The 10154-nt window shown below is 37.4% G+C and overlaps 1 pseudogene; it reads left to right on the forward strand.

Moving 5' to 3' along the window:
- The first annotated feature begins 3770 nt into the window (after positions 1 to 3770).
- On the forward strand, positions 3771 to 7848 carry LOC113898068 (annotated as a pseudogene).
- The last annotated feature ends 2306 nt before the right edge of the window (positions 7849 to 10154 follow it).

Below are 10154 nucleotides of genomic sequence, written 5' to 3' on the forward strand. Positions count from 1 at the left end.
TAAAGCTATAAGTGATCTATCCTTTGCCTACCTTACCAGCTTCATTCAAGTTATTTTCAATCATCTTAATCCTTATGCGTTCATTCACATTGGTCTTTTGTTTTCAAAATGTACCATGGTACTACTGTGATCAATGTCCTGTTTTGTCTGGGACTTCCACAGTTTTACCATTGAAAATATCACATCTTGGGGAAACTCTCCTCAGTACCAGGCAAATAACAGTTAAATCATTGTTGAATGGAATGGAACAAAAAAAAAGTGAATATTTTAGCCTTGGCTATATATGCTATACACACACACACACACACACACACACACACACAATAATGCTCTCTTATTATTCCATTCTTTTCCTTCATTGAATTTATAAAAATTATTATTGGCTTAATTGTACAAATAACTCTCTTCTATTTGCTTTCCCTACCAGAACATAAATTCCATGGAGGCAGGCTCCTTGACTTTTACCTAGCATTAGTCTTTACCTCGGAGAAAGCAATGGCACCCCACTCCAGTACTCTTGCCTGGAAAATCCCATGGATGGAGGAGCCTGGTAGGCTGTAGTCCATGGGGTCGCTAAGAGTTGGACACAACTGAGCGAGTTCACTTTCACTTTTCACTTTCATGCATTGGAGAAAGAAATGGCAACCCACTCCAGTGTTCTTGCCTGGAGAATCCCAGGGACGGGGGAGCCTGGTGGGCTACCTCTATGGGGTCACACAGAGTTGGACACGACTGAAGCAACTTAGCAGCAGAAGCAGCAGTCTTTACCTAGCAATAGTCTTATTTGCACACAGTAAGTGCTCAGTAAAATATTTTTAATTATCAGTCAAGTTTCTTTTAGCAATTTTATACTTTTGTTGCTAGGGGAATTATATTTTTTATTTATACTGTATAGATAACTTCAAGTATATAGAAAAACTGTTACTTTATATATATGTTACTTTGTATCTTAAAGAAAACTAGGGATTTCATTTGAGTTTGTACATTTGGATAATCATAAGCTCTTAAGATCTGAAAAGGATCTTAGAGACCCCCAAGTTCACTTCTCTCATTTTTATATGTGAGAGAAATTGAGGCCCAGATGTCAAGTGACTTGTTCAAAGTGATACAGCTAATTAGTGGCAGAGCCATTCCAAGAACCAAGACCTTACTACTTTCAGAACAGTAATCTTTCCACACTGTTAATTAGAGATGATCACAGTTCCTTAGGCTACCAAAGAGTTGTAAAACTGACTTAGATTCTTATCTGTTTGGTTTATTTACTGAGTGTCAAGCAAATCATTTAAAATCTTTTCATGAGATTTAGTACTTTCAGCCAAATTTGTTTCCTTATTCACAAGAGTGAATCAATTAACCCTCTAAATGTAGGGTGAGTTCAGGTTTGTTTTGCTTGCTTTCTTCCCGCGCCTAGCACAATGCCTGGCATACATGAGATAATGACATAGTTGACGTAACAAATGACTGTATGTGCTGCATGTGTGAGTGCACATATCAAAACAATTTATGATACGTGATAATGGTAACAGGTAAATTCTTCAAATATTTTTTAAATTGAAGCTTTTGGGTCTTACTTATGAGAAGGAAAGGAGGGAGGAAGAGAGGGAGAGGCAGATGAACATAGAGGAGAGAATGAGAAATAGGTAAAGAAAGAATGAGAAAGAATGAATGTGTGTGTGTGTGGGCGGGAAAGGTATGTGCTCACATTAGAGAACAACCTCTGCCTATTTCAAAGGTTTGTAACTTTTTCGTAAAAAAAGTTACACTAAAACTTGCTGCTAATATAAAGGGCTAAACTTTGAGTGTGATGCATTAGTCTCCTCTGTGCTAGATTTCAAGTGTCTATTATATGATTCTATTCTATCTTCAGGCTTTTAGAAGACATAAGTCTATTTCAAGAGGGTCTATCTATGCACCATAACAAAGTACCTAATATCTTCAAATCTATAAAGGCAGCACGAAGGGAGGATGCATCGTTACCTGCTCGGCCTAAATATGAAGTAGGCACCAATTCAAAATGCGACTGTCAATAATTTAGATCATCTTTTATGAAATAAAAACACAAATCATTTGATTTTAGCATGGGAAAATAGAATCTGTAGACCTTTCAGTCATTGGCTTAAGTGACCCTTCTTAGATCACTCAAAGTGGATCGGTACTGTAACTCAGGGGACTCTCCACTTTTTTCAGAAGATAAAAATCAGGCACAAAACATAACTCAAGTTTTTAGTTAGTTACAAATGAACTGTCACCTAGGACAGTAAACATTATTTGCTTGAACCATCTCCACAACTGGCCACTGTCCATTTGTGTATTGTGTTGTGGTCCTAGGGCCATACCAAAGCCAGAACATCAGTTTTTTTTTTCCATCTGATGGAGAAAAAAATGATAAGAAGATGCACAGGTCATAGCAATAAGTAGTATTCAGTGGGGTCCCTGCATCTCATAATAACTTAATGAGAAATCTTTGTAAAAGTCAACATATTAAATATTTCACTTACTCCTACATTTGCATTGAATATAATTATATTTTAACACTTGCTAAAATTTGATAGAAGTGTATTGACACGATTCATATACATTTGTAATGAAATTCATTAAAATGTGACCAAAGCAAATTTACTAGGTACTTAATTGGGCTTTCACCAATCGATTAGCAAAATTTAAAAATATCATGTTGAATATTTGCAAGGTAAACCTCACTTTTATTTGCCATCTTAAAAACATCATGGCATAGACTTTAGCTGATACCCACTTGCTTTACTTTCAGCTCTTCAGTGCTAGAAAAATCGTCTTGAATGAAAAAAAAATCTTAAACCCCTTTCTCATTTGGACACAGTAATGCTTCCTTATAAAATTCATTTGATTAAAAACTTGGATCATGTATTTTAAATGTAGAGTAAACCATATTTTGAATCCCTCTAGGTGAGGTCCCTTGCTTGAAATGAATTCCAATAAACTGGTTGACGAGAACCGACTTACAAGAAAAAGGAGGCTTTGAACAGTTTCAATGGCAGGAAAGCTATCACTTGATTTATTTCATCTGAAAATTTTAATCAAATGGACAAATTAATCTTACTTTTCTGGGAAACTTTTCTCAAATCTGACATTTAATGGCAATACTTCTGAAAATTTTCTAGGACCACAATGAGAAATTAAGTAAAATGAAGTATGAAATGATTTGAAAATTTCTGCTCTGCTGAAGGTTGTAAAAATTTGGGAATTGTTTTGTTTATACATTCTTGTCCTGAGATGGATGTAGCATTGATAACTGAAAAATGCTGGACTTTCCTGGAAGTGTCCCCTTCTCAGCCTACCTTCCTGCAGAGGTAATAGGCTAGCTGTCTAGGAGGGTGTTCTCTTCAGGCTCTGTGTTCTCTTCAGGCTCTGTGTTCTCATAAAAGAATGTCACCCCATCACCTGTTCATTTGATCTCTAAAGTTTAAGATTCTACCCCTAAATCAACCACATAGAGTATTAACATTTCAGACCCTTTTAAGAGCAGAGAGGATTAAAACAACTCCTATTACTTCTAGTATAAAAGCCTAACTGAATGAAAGTTCACCTAGGAAGAATTATTATAGGAACAGGCATTCTGCTTCTCCATATATACTGGGTTTTAATTAGATTCAAGTAGATCCATCAGAATACTATATTCTTGGATCACATTTTCCTAAGATACTAAATTTCACTATGATGCTTTTTTATGGCTTTTATTGATAGATATTAAAAGCATGTGGTACATGAAATCTATTATTTCATTTCTTGCAATTATGATGTTGAGGATATTATACATTATATCACATGATGATGATGATGATGATACTAGGACAGTAAGAGCAACATAAAATAGCACTTAAGTATTTACAGTATTTCATTTAATAAAAAATGCTCTACATGAAGCCCCATGTAAGAATTCCCTTTTAGGGAAAGATTCGTGGTAAAACTTTTAATTCTCTGTGATAATCTGCTTTTGTCAGGAAACCTAGAATGAGTTACAGCAATTCTATAGGCGCTTTTGATGTGTTAAATTTGTTCTGTTTTTTTCTCCTGCTCTTGACTGATTAATGAATATTTTTCCTTTTTATGATATTTAAAAACTCATACATCACTTTATTACAGTGCTATAAAATCTTTCAAATTATTTATAGAAGAAAAAGAATAAATTAACAGATGAAAAAGAACAAATGATTAATAAATCTGTATAAATGGAAAAATTTGGGTAGTGATATTCTCCCTATAGGTGTATTCTGACAATCAAACAAGTTAAAGTGTATTAGGGGTCCAGCACCTGGGATGTAGCATGCCCTCAGTTTCCTTACATAATCAATTCCCTTCAGATGTACTATAAAATTTTGCAAATAACCTCATCACTCATATACTTACTTCTCATCTTTTCTCCATAGTGAAAATGTTTTATAGGAAATTGTAATAGTTTTCCCCACTCACCATATTGTCCCCTTAGGGAAATCTCAGAGTGATTTTTTCCACAAACTTAGGTAACTTTTGACTTAACACAGAAAAAAGCTACAGGAGAGGTTAAAAAAAGAGAAAAGGAAAAAAAGTGTATGTGAAGCAGAGACCTCTCAAAAGTAAAAGAAATACCTTCAAATAATCAGAGTGATGGTGGTATCATGGTAGCTTTGAGAGTCTGGGGGCCAAATTGGGAAGGGAAAAAAATTACATATGAAGATGATGTCATATGTTAAATTTAAAAATATTTATAAGATATTTCATAAATTATAGGTCTCATCTCAGATGTTCATTCCACTGGCATGAACATCTGTGACAACATGAAGTGCTGTGTTGAGAATTCGGAAGTTATACCTGGACTCAGCATAAAAAACTGCACTGATCAACTACCATTGCATTATATGTGTAGCCTAATGAGTGGTGACTGATTTTCCATATTTCTCATCTCTGTTCTACACAAAATAAGACAATAATAATGATGATGATATTAAGAAAACTGGCAGTTATTACAGTCAGTGAAAGTAGAAGAAATATGCACATATGGACACCTTACCTTTGACAAAGGAGGCAAGAATAAACAATGGAGAAAAGACAATCTCTTTAACAAGTGGTGCTGGGGAAACTGGTCAACCACTTGTAAAAGAATGAAACTAGAGCACTTTCTAACACCATACATAAAAATAAACTCAAAATGGATTAAAGATCTAAACATAAGACCAGATACTATAAAACTCCTAGAGGAGAACATAGGCAAAACACTCTCCGACATACATCACAGCAGGATCCTCTATGACCCACCTCCCAGAATATTGGAAATAAAAGCAAAAATAAACAAATGGGACTTAATTAAACTTAAAAGCTTCTGCACAACAAAGGAAACTATAAGCAAGGTGAAAAGACAGCCTTCAGAATGGGAGAAAATAATAGCAAATGAAGCAACTGACAAACAACTAATCTCAAAAATATACAAGCAACTCCTACAGCTCAACTCCAGAAAAATAAACGACCCAATCAAAAAATGGGCCAAAGAACTAAATAGACATTTCTCCAAAGAAGACATACAGATGGATAACAAATACATGAAAAGATGCTCAACATCACTCATTATCAGAGAAATGCAAATCAAAACCGCTATGAGGTACCATTTCATACCAGTCAGAATGGCTGCGATCCGAAAGTCTACAAATAATAAATGCTGGAGAGGGTGTGGAGAAAAGGGAACGCTCTTACACTGTTGGTGGGAATGCAAACTAGTACAGCCACTATGGAAACAGTGTGGAGATTCCTTAAAAAACTGGAAATAGAACTGCCTTATGATCCAGCAATCCCACTGCTGGGCATACACACTGAGGAAATCAGAATTGAAAGAGACATGTGTACCCCAGTGTTCGCTGCAGCACTGTTTATAATAGCCAGGACATGGAAGCAACCTAGATGTCCATCAGCAGATGAATGGATAAGAAAGCTGTGGTACATATACACAATGGAGTATTACTCAGCCATTAAAAAGAATACATTTGAATCAGTTCTAATGAGGTGGACGAAACTGGAGCCTATTATACAGAGTGAAGTAAACCAGAAAGAAAAACATCAGTACAGTATACTAACACATATATATGGAATTTAGAAAGATGGTAACAATAACCCTGTATATGAGACAGCAAAAGAGACACTGATGTATAGAACAGTCTTTTGGACTCTGTGGGAGAGGGAGAGGGTGGGATGATTTGGGAGAATGGCATTGAAATATGTATAATATCATATACGAAATGAGTCGCCAGTCCAGGTTCGAAGCACGATACTGGATGCTTGGGGCTGGTGCAATGGGACGACCCAGATGGTATGGGGAGGGAGGAGGAAGGATGGTTCAGGATGGGGAACACATATATACCTGTGGCGGATTCATTTCAATATATGGCAAAACCAACACAATATTGTAAAGTTAAAAAATAAAATAAAATTAAAAAAAAAAGAAATATACATATTCAAAGAGATGAAGAAATGTTGAAATTATTTTTGTGCTTTACTTATATATGTTATCACAAAGCTTAAAATTTTTTTTCACAGACATTCTAAAGAGTTTATTCCTGGGAGTTGGAAGAGGCGAGTCCGGTCTCAAAATGGAGGTAGAACTGCCACCGGTTGCCCCAGCTCGACTCCGGCCATGGCTGCCGCTGCCGAGGGGAGAAAAGTCATGATCTCAAGCAACAGGAGCAGTTGAGAAAGCTGTTTATTGGCAGTCTGAGCTTTGAAACTACAGATGATAGCTTAAGAGAACATTTTGAGATGGGGCACACTTACAGATTGTGTGGTGATGAGAGACCCCCAAACAAAATGTTCCAGGGGCTTTGGTTTTGTGACTTGTTCTTGTGTTGAAGAAGTGGATGCAAAATGTGTGCTCGACCACACAAGGTTGATGGGCATGTAACAGAACCAAAGAGAGCTGTTTCTAGAAAGGATTCTGTAAAGCCTGGTGCCCATCTAACAGTGAAGAAAATTTTTGTTGGTGGTATTAAAGAAGATACAGAAGAATGTAATTTGAGAGACTACTTTGAAAAGTATGGCAAGACTGAAACCATAGAAGTTATGGAAGACAGGCAGAGTGGGAAAAAGACAGGATTTGCTTTTGGAACTTTTGATGATCATGGTACAGTTGATAAAATTGTTGTTCAGAAATACCACACTATTAATGGGCATAATTGTGAAGTGAAAAAGGCCCTTTCTAAACAAGAGATGCAATCTGCTGCATCACAAAGAGGTCATAGAGGTGGATCTGGCAACTTTATGGGTTGTGGAGGAAACTTTGGAGGTGGTGGAGGTAACTGGCCATGGTGGAAACTTTGGTGCAAGAGAAGGCTATGTTGGTAGAGGTGGTGGCAGCAGAGGGAGTTATGCAGGAGTTGATGGTGGATATAATGGATTTGGAGGTGACGGTGGCAATTATGGTGGTGGTCCTGGTTATAGTAGTAGAGGAGGTTATGGTGGTGGTGAACCAGGATATGGAAACCAAGGTGGTGGATATGGTGGCGGTGGTGGAAGATATGATGGTTCAATGAAGGAGGAAATTTTGGAGGTAACTATGGTGGTGGTGGAAACTAATGATTTTGGAAATTATAGTGGACAACAGCAATCAAATTACGGACCCATGAAAGGGGGTAGTTTTGGTGGAAGAAGCTCAGGCAGTCCCTATGGTGGTAGTTATGGATCTGGTGGTGGAAGTTGTGGATATGGTAGCAGAAGGTTCTAAAAACTCAGAAGAAAAGGGCTACAGTTCTTAGCAGGAGAGAGAGCGAGGAGTTGTCAGGAAAGCTGTAGGTTACTTTGAGACAGTCGTCCCAAATGCGTTAGAGGAACTGTAAAAATCTGCCACAGAAGGAATGATGATCCATAGTCAGAAAAGTTACTGCAGCTTAAACAGAAAACCCTTCTTGTTCAGGACTGTCATAGCCACAGTTTGCAAAAAGTGAAGCTATCGATTAATACAATGTAGTGTCAATTAGATGTACATTCCTGAGGTCTTTTATCTGTTGTAGCTTTGTCTTTTTCTTTCTCTTTTCATTACATCAGGGATGCTGCTGCTGCTGCTGCTAAGTCGCTTCAGTCATGTCCGACTCTGTGCGACCCCATAGACGGCAGCCCACCAGGCTCCCCCATCCCTGGGACTCTCCAGGCAAGAACACTGGAGTGGCTTGCCATTTCCTTCTCCATACATCAGGGATATTGCCCTGTAAATTGTGGAGTGGTAGCAGGAATAAAAAATTAAGGAATTTTTAACTTTTCAAAAAAAATAAAGAGTTTATTCCTATGCCAAAAATACCAAGTGACTTCCATGGTCAAATTTCCTGGGAAATAATTCCAATAATATTTATTTCCTTAAAAATGTTACTTTGAAGATAGGAAAAGAGTTTACCCTTGTATGTCAGTTATCTTTGCTATATATCAGCCCAAACTCATGCTTCAAACATCCACAATAATTAATTGTGAACATTACACATTTGAAAATCATTACAAATTTGAACTTGAGCAGGATTCAGGTAGAGTAGCTCCATGCAGCATCAAATGGGGCAACACAAAGACTGGGACTGACTTGATGGCTGGTGGGCTGAAGGCTTGCTCACTCACGTGCCTGATGGTTGTTGCTGACTATCAGCTAGAAATTCAGTTGGATTTGTCAATCAGAATATGTATAAAAATAAACAAATGGGACTTAATCTAACTTAAAAGCTTTTGCCCAGCAAAGGAAACAAAAACAGAAAAAGACAATCTAGAGAATGGGAAAAAATATTTACAAACAATGTGATCAACAAGAGGTTAACATTCAAAATCGACAAACAGGTCAAAAACTCAACATTAAAAAACAAACATGAAACATATAAATATCATATGTAAAATAGATAGCCAGTAGGAATTTGCTGTATGATGCAGGGTGCTCAAACCTGGGGTTTTGTGACAACCTAGAGGGGTGGAATGGGTGAGAGGTGGGAGGGACATATGTATACCTATGGCTGATTCATGCTGCTATATGGCAGAAACTAACACAATATTGTAAAGTAATTATCCTCCAATTAAAAATAAATTTAAAAATTAAAAGAAACAAACAACTCACAACACCTAAACAGACAACCCTCCGAAGACATACAGATGGCCAACAGGCACATGAAAAAATGCTCAACATTACTAACTAGAAAAATGCAGATCAAAACTACAATGAGGTCTCACCTCACATTGGTCAGAATGGCTATCATCAAAAAGTCTACAAATAATAAATGCTGAAAAGGGTACGGAGAAAAGGGAACCTTCTTACTTTACCTTCTTACACACACACACACACACACGCACGCATGCAGGAATATTACTCAGCCATAAAGAAGGCAATATTGCCATCTGCAACATAGATGAACCTAGAGATTATCATACTGAGTGAAGTAAGTCAGACAGAGAAAGACAAATATTATTTGATATCACTTCTATGTGGAATCTTAAAAATAATAGAAATGAATCTATATACATAGACTCACAGACACAAAAAACAAGCTAAATTACCAAAGGGGAAAGGGATTGGGGAGGGGAATAAATTAGGATTACGGGATTAACAGATACAAACTACTATACACAAAACAGATAAGCAACAAGGATTTACTGTTTAGCTTGGGGAATTATATTGAATATGTTATAATAACCTATAATGGAAAAATAATCTGAAAAGATACTATATATGTGTCAGTTCAGTTCAGTTCAGTCACTCAGTCACGTCCGATTCTGCGACCCCATGAATTGCAGCACACCAGGCCTCCCTGTCCATCACCAACTCCCCGAGTTCACCCAGACTCACGTCCATCAAGTCAATGATGCCATCCAGCCATCTCATCCTCTGCCGTCCCCTTCTCCTCCTGCCCCCAATCCCTCCCAGCATCAGAATCTTTTCCAATGACTCAACTCTTCGCATGAGGTGGCCAAAGTACTGGAGTTTCAGCTTTAGCATCATTCCTTCCAAAGAAATCCCAGGACTGATCTCCTTTAGGATAGACTGGTTGGATCTCCTTGCAGTCCAAGGGACCCTCAAGAGTCTTCTCCAACACCACAGTTCAAAAGCATCAATTCTTCGGCACTCAGCCTTCTTCACAGTCCAACGCTCACATCCATACATGACCACTGGAAAAACCATAGCCTTGACTAGACGGACC

Source organism: Bos indicus x Bos taurus, chromosome 1 (assembly GCF_003369695.1).
Source record: "Bos indicus x Bos taurus breed Angus x Brahman F1 hybrid chromosome 1, Bos_hybrid_MaternalHap_v2.0, whole genome shotgun sequence".
Lineage (NCBI taxonomy): Eukaryota > Metazoa > Chordata > Mammalia > Artiodactyla > Bovidae > Bos > Bos indicus x Bos taurus.